Source organism: Nannospalax galili, unplaced genomic scaffold (assembly GCF_000622305.1).
Source record: "Nannospalax galili isolate Female #2095 unplaced genomic scaffold, S.galili_v1.0 scaffold127, whole genome shotgun sequence".
In the NCBI taxonomy this organism is placed as follows: Eukaryota; Metazoa; Chordata; class Mammalia; order Rodentia; family Spalacidae; genus Nannospalax; species Nannospalax galili.
The window spans coordinates 7,049,158-7,058,585 of record NW_008360326.1 but is presented as its reverse complement, the minus strand read 5'-3'; the positions used below and the strand labels follow the sequence as shown (position 1 = coordinate 7,058,585).

Here is a 9,428-nt window from a genome sequence, read left to right as displayed (position 1 = left end):
ACTGGTCCTCAAACTTCTGCTTGTTGTTTTCAAATTTATGCTATTGAATGACTACATTGCTGACGTCTGAACCACCTTCCACAGTCATAGTTATCTCTTTCCAAGTTCAGTATCAAGTAAATTCCCCAGCACTCCTGGCAGACTGATCAACCCGGGTGATAAATTGCAAGTTGTAGGCTGGCCTTTTTTACAGCATTGTGGCGGGAGAGGTTATACAAGAGTTGCCTCAGGAGTTTAAGCTGTTCACAAGCCATTTCCAAGGGAGAAGATCCATAAAGGATGGCCCAGAAGAGGAAATCCCATTGTTACTCCAGAAGGTCAGTGTCCTGTCCTATTGATTATTCCAGTTGCAATGCATTCAAGCCCTGCTAGCAAAGAGCTCATGACTAGCAGCTATGGTGCCATGGTACTGATTTTGAAATGAAATCACCTTGGCAGTAGTGAGAATGTGCCTAGTGATGTAGACTCATTCTGAGTTAAGGGACCAAAACTATGATTAATAATTCATATCAGATATGTTGAACAGTCAATGAAAACATCCTATTCACTTTAACAGATTTCCTCAAAACGGCTTACAACATTTGCAGTTTTCTCTCCAAATTTCTTTGGTCTACAGCAGCTATTGTAGCTCTGGGGGGCCAAGATAACATCCACTGCCACTGAGTCAAGAGAAGGAATCCCCAAGATCCCATCCAGCCCCGCCCCATGCTCAGTTTTATGCAGTGCTGGAGATTGAGCCCAGGCATGATTCATGCTAATCAAGCACTCTACCAATTCAGCTATATCCCCAAACCCCTATATGTCTTTAACAATTCTGATAAATTCATATTATCACTATTATTATTCTAGTATAAATATTTCCAACCTGTTATCAAAAGTTTTTCTTAAACTCACACTTTTATTTATTTAATTAATTAATTAATTTATTTATTTATTTATTTATTTTGGTCTTTTTGAGACAGGGTCTCTCTGCAGCCCCAGCTGCCCTGGAACTCACTATGGAGACCAGGCTGGCCTTGAACTCACAGAGATCGTCCTGCCTCTTAAAAGCTGTGACATTTCTTTCTGTGGTTGGTAAAAGAGAAACACTTGATTTGAAGTTTTCAAAAAGTATCATTTAAGTACTTACCTGGCAGGGGACATACCATGATCACAAAAGTGGTTTTCCTGGGGCAAGGCTTATCTATTGCACTCTGAAATGTGTTGACCCCTGCAATTACCCCAAATGTGGAAAACTGTATAATTTGTGGTGGGGGATTGTGTTCTTTCTCTCTTCCCTATAAGAAATAACTAAAAAGTATCTTATTTTGAAATACTTTATTGAGGTTTTGTGCATTTCGCATAATAGATTACATTCAAATTGAGACCCCCTACCCCATCCATGCTCCCAAAAGTTCCCCACCAGATTTCGTGCATTCTTTCTTATGTGTTAAGTCCTATCCAGTCAAGCATTTGTACCCAGATGTCCCTCAGTGCAAGTTCATCCACTGGCGTCTACTTAGTCTACCTAGAGTCACTCCCTTAAAGATCTACTCTCCCTCACCCTGCAGGAATCAGTTGCCAATAGTTTTTTGACTAAGATTGGGGCCTGCTGCTCATTTCCCCAGTTCTATGCTTTCCCAATTTTTGTCTGATTCAGTTCAAATGGGTCTTGTGAATGCTGTCACCATTACTGCAAGTTCATATGAGCAAGTTTCCAGTGGCCTGAAAACCTCTGCTCCCTTACGTTCGTGCACCAACACTGGCTCTTACAATCTTTCTTTTATATGCTTACAACTTGATACACTGACAACGACTGCCTGGGTTGTGAGATGTGAAGGGTTTAGGGGACCATTCCAGTGTGGGAATTCAAGGCCCAGGATAGACTAGAGATATCTGTGGTTGGCTCAAAGAGACAAACTTTGGATATACAAACTTTGGATATACATACCATCTATTTGCCATCTTTATCTTAATAGTTTTACAAAGATTTAGTATTAAATATTTTATTCAGTGACAATAAAAATAAGATTCTAGATTTTAAAATAACCAAAATACAGCTTATGGACCAATTCTATCACTTCTTATTTCTGTCAACAAAGTTTTATTAGAAGATAAACACTCATTTGCAACTCATGTATGGCTATATAATTGTTACAACAGATATGTTGAATAGTAGTAACAGAAATTAGACAACCCACAGTGCCTAGGATATTTGCTATCTGGACATCTGCGAGTAAATCAATCTATTCTCCTAATTTACATGAAATCTAAAGCTTCTTACTTGACCCATTCCTCCACAGACCTTAAACCCAAGGCTACCCCATCAGTTTTTGCTGACTCAGCCTCAGGCTTCATGTTCCCAGGTTAACTTCACAACCTAGAAGACCTTAGGTCTTTGAATTCAATATTTAACACCTGTGCATTCTCTATAGTCAAGTAGATCACTTTGTGTTCTAATCCTTTCAACCATAGAGTATCAATACATACTCCCTCCCTACCCCATTCACCCTCACTGACCTGCCATCCCAGTCTTCTAGACACCATCACCTATTTGATACCCAGATCATCCATAATAATCACAACTATAGTACTTTCTAATCAATGCTACATGGTTTGAAACAATGACCAGTTATTGTGACGATTCATATGTCCACAGGGTGCTGGACTTCCTCATAAGCCTGCAGGTGAGCCAGATTCTTTGCTTCAGGTTGGGTTTGGCTGGAGCAGTTTAGCTGTGAACAGGGTGCTGGACTTCCTCATAAGCCTGCAGGTGAGCCAGATTCTTTGCTTGGGTTTGGCTGGAGCAGTTTAGCTGTGCAGCCCTGTCCTACACCTTTTTGCTTGCATAAATGGGCTATTCTGGTGAAATTCTTGTCCTATTATACAGTAAGTGCAAAAGACCTAGCTCAGCCACTCAAATGGTTTTCAGTCTGTTAACAATTCATTGCCTAAAGTAAGTCACAAGGCCAAACCTAGAGTCAAGGTATCTCACAATGCATGTGAGTTGGTGTGATGTCAGGTAGAGTTCATTATATTCATCCAATCAGTGGATTGCTACCACTCTGGACCCCATCCTAAATGGCCACTATCCTTAACTTTTCTTGAGATAATAACATTCATTTGCAGTTATGAGATACAATACAGAGAGACATTGCATTTCATTCACCCAGCTTCCCCTAGTGGCAACAAGATTTTAAACTCTAGTATAATATCACAACCAGAATACTGACATTGAAGTAATCTACTAATTTTACTCAGAATAAGTTTTATGTGCATTCATCATGTGTGTGCATGTATGTAGCTAATAATGTACATTTTATGTGTATAGATTTGTAATGACCACTGCCATTACAATGTGTAGATATAGAACAGTGCCACGAAGGATCTATTTTTGACTAGTCTATGCTCAGCAAACTCTGCACAGGCACTCAAATCTAACCTCTGTGTAGAACTCCTTAAAAGCCTCAAACATTTGGCTCCTGTCATACGTGCATAGCCTCTACCAGACACAGGATATTTGTCTCTTTTTAAAAAATAGGTAATTGCCTGTTAAATGAGTCACTTAACTATTCTCCTCTCAAGTGACCATGGAGTGCTTATATAGTGTGTATCTTCTTACAAATCTAATAAGAGCTGTGTAAAATGAATTAGAAAGTGTCTCGCTAAAATGCTCTCAAGGAAGCCCTGCTTTGCCTATTAGATTTAAAGCTGTTTAAGAATCTGAGACGCACTGGTGAGTGAGCCCCACTTAGACATTTTCTAAAGAGAGATTGCTTCAATTTTGCTATTGGGCATCTCAGCAGTAATGGCCCTTTGTCCACACTTGTCTCAACTCTGAAATACCAATTAATGGATTATAATAACAAAGGCTTTAAGAACTAGATTGTTTTTTAATTTTTTTGAGCATTTCATACATGGATGTTATGCCTGCATAATTTCCATTGCTCCCTGCTCCCCTGAAATGCCTCCCATGCCCCCCTCTTGCTCGATTTCTTGTGCTCTTTATTGAGTATTGCTATATATACATATGTATGTATATATAATTCACTGAATTCATTTGTGGTGCTGCTTCTGTGTACCTATGTTTAGGGCCAACCACTTGGGATTAGATAACCTCTCAGGGAGCTAATAATTCTTTCTCGCACAGGATCCACTGATTGCCTCTAGCTCTGCATCTTGAGTTGGGACCCCCTGACATTCCCCAATCTACCTTGGCATGGAAACTGGTTTTCTCACTATGAAAATCTTCCTAGACTCTCGTACTGTGGAGATTTCATTGGTGCAGCTTCCCTATCATGCATTAATTAGGAGCAGGTGTCTTATCCCTCTGGCTCTTGCAATCTTTCCACCCCTTCTTCCATGATGTTCCCTGAGCCTTAAGTGTAGAGGTTGCATTGTAAATGTATCACTTAGGGCTGGGCAACTCACAGTCACTTATTCTCTGTGTTTGACCAGTTGTGGAACTTCATAATAATCTCCACCTGTTGCAAGAAGTTTCTTTGGTAAGTAGTGAGAGCTACACTTGTCTGTAAATATAAGGATATGTATTTAGAATATAGTGGGAAATTATATTGTTCCAGGAAAGTGACAGAGCAGGTCCTTCTCTGGTGTCTGTGACCTCTTCAACTAGGTGCACTAGACTATATTTGCAGTACCACATATGAATTACCTCCCACGGAGCTGACCTTATGTCCAATCATACAGCTGTTGAATAACTCCAAGATAAAAGTGCCAGTGACTGAACCAATAGAGATAGTTTGCTGGGTCCATGCTTGTTGTAGTTCATAGGCTTTACAAGTAGGAAGGACCATTGGTTGGTTTTCTCCCTTGGCAGCTTGTATAGTATCTTCTGATACTATGAGAGCTAGTCTTCAGGGAGGAGGGTTTCTGGTCAGTTCCAGCTCCACTGCTCCAAGTCCTATGTCTAAAATATGCCATGCCTTCAGGAATAGGGTCTTACTTTCAAGCTCTGGGACATAATCAAGGACTCTGGCAATAGCTTGTATTATTTTAAGAGTTTCTTGGATTATCCTGACCAACAACTCAAAGGGAAGTTTCTCTTGCTTGGCACTGGGATTTTTGTTATACATCCTTCAGCAATACACATGTACTCACCTTTACATTATATGTCTATTTCTTGGTAGGGTTATCAAATGTTACACTTTCTCTTTGGTTTTTCACATCACCAAAGCATTATTTATCTTTCTTTCCTCTCTTTCCCCCTGTATAAACCTGTCTTGTCCCTCCCCAGTTAAAGTACCCATATTTTCCCCCATTCTTCCCTTAGATAACACTGTCTCTTACTATTGCCCTCTCTTGAGCTTCGGTTCCCATCTTCCCCCATGTTCCCTTTCTATTTTCCTGGCTCCTTTGGTTACATCAGAATGCATACTCACATCTAAGGATTGGGAGCTAGGATCCACAAATGACAGAGAACATGCAATGCTTGTATTTCTGAGTCTGCATTACCTCACTTAATATAACAGCTTCTAGTTCCCTTCATTTACCTGCAAACTTCATGATTTCAGTTTTCTTTTCTGCTTACCCATAAAGATGTTTTAGACATGGAGCATTCAACAATGGACTTCAAGAGCATGGATGTCCTAGAATATATTACCAGAAGAGGTACTTTGTTTCTTTCCTCAGACTCACTTCTGACTTTGTGAATAAAGATGTCAGAAAAATGTAGTCTTGACAAGAAATACTTATGGATTGCCAGCTGGGTGCTCACCTAACATGTTGTGTTAAAGCATATGTTTTGGAGCAATGCTTTACCAACCAACCACCGCCACAGAAAGCAACACAGGGAGACTTCCATCTCTTCAAGTGGTTTACAATGTTTCTTCATCATTACAATTTTCTGGACAAGTATATCCCTTGAAGATCAATTTTTAAAGGTTATATATTCACACAGCCTAAACAGTCAAAGAGTCCTACAAGACTTGGCTTGGTGTAGAAACAGCAGGTTGGCTTAAAATCCAGGTTTCTTAAGCCTGCTAAGCCCTAGTTTCTAATTCCTTCATGTTCCTGTATTGTTTTTTGTTCTTTTGGTCTGTGAGATATTATGCCTTAAAAATGAAGCAAGACAAAACTCTTCCTTATTATTTTGGCAGCATTCTGGAAAGAGATAGACAAGTAATGATGTTTGTATTGCTTTCATGTACCCAAAAGCCAATTAAATATTCTTCTGAGCCGTTGAGTTCTGAAGACCCTCTCCTCATCAGATACCGATGTCATCTTTCTGGAAGCTACTTCAATCATTTCTTATCAAAATCATAAGGGTTCCTTGAAACAATGTTTGACAACAAACAATAGTGTAATCTAGTCTCAGCATTTTGTAGGTGGGGAAACAATGATTACAGGAATTAAAGTGCATGGTCTAAAACTCCCTAGGCACAAGTAGATTTAGATCATGACCCATAATTCTCCCCTCTAAACATGTGTTCTTTCTATGACCACGCATTGCCTTTATTTAACTCAGGAAACAATGAAATGTGTGTAGACATCATGAGAATGGCATATCCAATCCATCTATTCATCATTAATTCTTTCATTCTGCAGATGGACACCTGCTCTGCACCAGGGGTTGTATTTGCCACTGGAGATAAAGCCATAAATATAACAAGCATGATCTTTTCCTTCCTCAGGTCTATGTTCAAAGATGCAGAGGTCTTTATCTGGAAGTTTGCAGGCCAGATTTGGGCAGCAGATGTACTTTATTTGGCCTGTCCATTGTTTTATAAAGAATGTATAATTTTATTGCCAACATTCAAAAGTCAAAAGAATTGTATTAAAGAAAATCTGGAAGTCTGGCTTTTCTGGAAGGATTATATGATCTGGCAAGATTGGCCCTTTAGTCTCTCTTTTATGTCCGTAAATTGGTGACACACAATAGTCCATTCTGCCTGCGTATTTCCCACATAGCCCAGTTCCCACCTGTATATTTCCCTCTCTTGTTCACCTTACTCCCATCAAACTGGGGTGTACAACTGCATCCCTGATTGTTTTTAGATTGTACTCTGTGGAGTCACAGGAGCTCTGATGACAGTTTCCCACTGCCCAGGTCCAAAGGAGTTTCTAAGTCAAGCTTAACGGATTCTAACAGGAAGGCCTGCTAGATGTTTCTCTGCTTTACATTTGAAGCATCCACTTACAGATCCTGTCACTACAGCTTTCTGATGGGGGTAAAACAATTAAGTTCCACTGTTTTGCAAGTGGTTTATTAGGTAGCATAGATAATAATTTGAAATATTAAAATAGAAATATGAAATATGAAAATTAAAGAATAAACAGTCTCAAGTATGCTGATGAACATGTATTTAAATATTTGTGTAGGCACTTTTCAAGACTTAAGAAAACAGGATTAAACTCCACAAGTTTTATTTAGCGTGGTCAGCTAGATATGTAGACTCTCAGATATTTTTTAATATTAAATAACAGTTATAGTTTAAATATGAATATAATAAAATGGAAGCTCATGCTCTAAGGAACTTGACAAAAAGACATGTGTTTCTGAAAAGAGATCATGACTTTATTTCAATGAAACACAAACCCAATAAAGACCTGGGGAAGAACTGGTTGATTTTAGTTAGATTTATTTTACTTAGGACATGCTTGCAACAAACATAACCACTTTTGTTAGCAGAAACTAGACATGAGTTGTACTTTTACATGTAAATATCAAGCTCCTGAGATATTCTACAGCCAAAGAGCCATTCTGTTGGCCACTGCATTGAAATGTATGTATTATTATTTTTCAGCTTATAGACATTTATATTGAAACTGACATGTCTCACATGGAGATGATTTTGCTTATCCCATTGTAGGTTTGTTTTTTAAAATATTAAAAACTTCCTGCATAGCAGTCTGTTCTGTTAATCCTTTCCTTTATTATTCTTAGGAAATACCATAGAATTATGAAAGGTTTTTAATCATTTTCAATCCAAAAAAATCCCATTATCACAAGATGTCTTCTTCTACCCAAGTTAATAACAGAAAAAGAATTAGTGCTCTATTTCACATTCACATTTTTTCTAATATCTGCATTTTAAATTTTACAAACAAGTTCCTACAAAGATATTCATTGGAAAAAAAAAACTTCCAAACTATAAATCATGTTTTTAGTTTACAAATCCCACAACTAATTTTCAGAGGGCCTCAGCAACTTGTTCAAGGTTGCAGAGGTCTCAGAGTCACCTGGGTTCATATGGTGACTCCAATTCCTGGAGTATTAAAGGGATATTTTGAAGGAATAGCACTCTCTGGGGATGTTCAAAGGACAAATGGGACAATACACGGAAGGATGAATACAGAAACTGGTACCTTGCAGGGGTTAGAAAGCTCAGTATTAAAAGTATTATGATGATTTCAACATGGTTATCAAGTACAGTATTTAATTTTGCCTCTTCCTTCCTTAAATGCTACAAACATCACAGAATCTGGAACTCTGTTCGGACTGAACTTGACCCAACACTATGGACACTTCTCTTGTGCTTTATTGAGTTTTCCAGGGTAAAGATGGTTCCAGGGACCCACAAAATCCTTGAGCCATAAAATATGGTTTAGTTAACAAAGGATTTCCAAAAGTTTGTTTCACTGAAGGAAGTCAACAATGATGGAAACATAGACTTCTAGCCTTGTAGATGATCATTTTCAACAGTCATTGTATGACTGAGTCCTTTCAACACCATCCCTAGCTAGGATTATGAAGACTGTGCATAACACCCTCTGAAAATAGGGAGCCCACTACTACTCGGGAGCAGACCAGTCCATCACTGATGGTTCTTGCCATGGGAGGATGTCAATTTAACTCAGAAATTCTTTCACAAAGCTTCTAAGACTTTTTGGTAGTTGGATTAAGTTCTTTTTCCTAACAACATTCTTTTAAAATGTGAAAACTGTTGCCCCTCCACAAACACATTACCCCCAAGTTAGTCAAGAACTTCTCTTTCAACTTAGGAAAGGAAAAACCTTGCATTCCTGTTCATTCTTCTCTGAATAGCCTCTGTGTATCTTTATCGTTTCTTATATTTAATGTTCCAAGCTGATCACAGCTATTACCTTCCTTGTGCTAAGTTCTGAGGTTTGATCAAAGCAGAATATTAATGAGTACTATTGATTATGGCGACGATGCTTAACCCCCTCATCTCGCAAACACACCTAAGTGACAACTTTCTATTCTTTTATCCACTGGCAAAGATTTAGACAAAAGGACACATAGATAAGTTATCTAGAAGTAGAAAACTAGTCCTTAAATCCAGTTGATTTGGTACATAGGGACTTCATATGTGTGATTTTTAGCCTTTTATTGTATGTGTGCCTTGGCTGTCAAGGATGAAGGATGATAGTTTGTCAACCTGAACCACCACAATCACTCTCCATACTGACCCCAGATGCTCACATCTGACATTCCCCAGTGATTTCCATTCCTTGTATTGTGAATGGGA

The 9,428-nt window shown here is 38.6% G+C and overlaps 1 non-coding gene across 1 annotated transcript; it reads left to right on the top strand.

Annotated features, from left to right (window-relative positions):
* Positions 1 to 1,121: 1,121 nt before the first annotated feature.
* On the top strand, positions 1,122 to 1,280 carry LOC115068930. Its single transcript, XR_003848271.1, has one exon. It is a non-coding gene; the product is annotated as a U1 spliceosomal RNA (small nuclear RNA).
* The last annotated feature ends 8,148 nt before the right edge of the window (positions 1,281 to 9,428 follow it).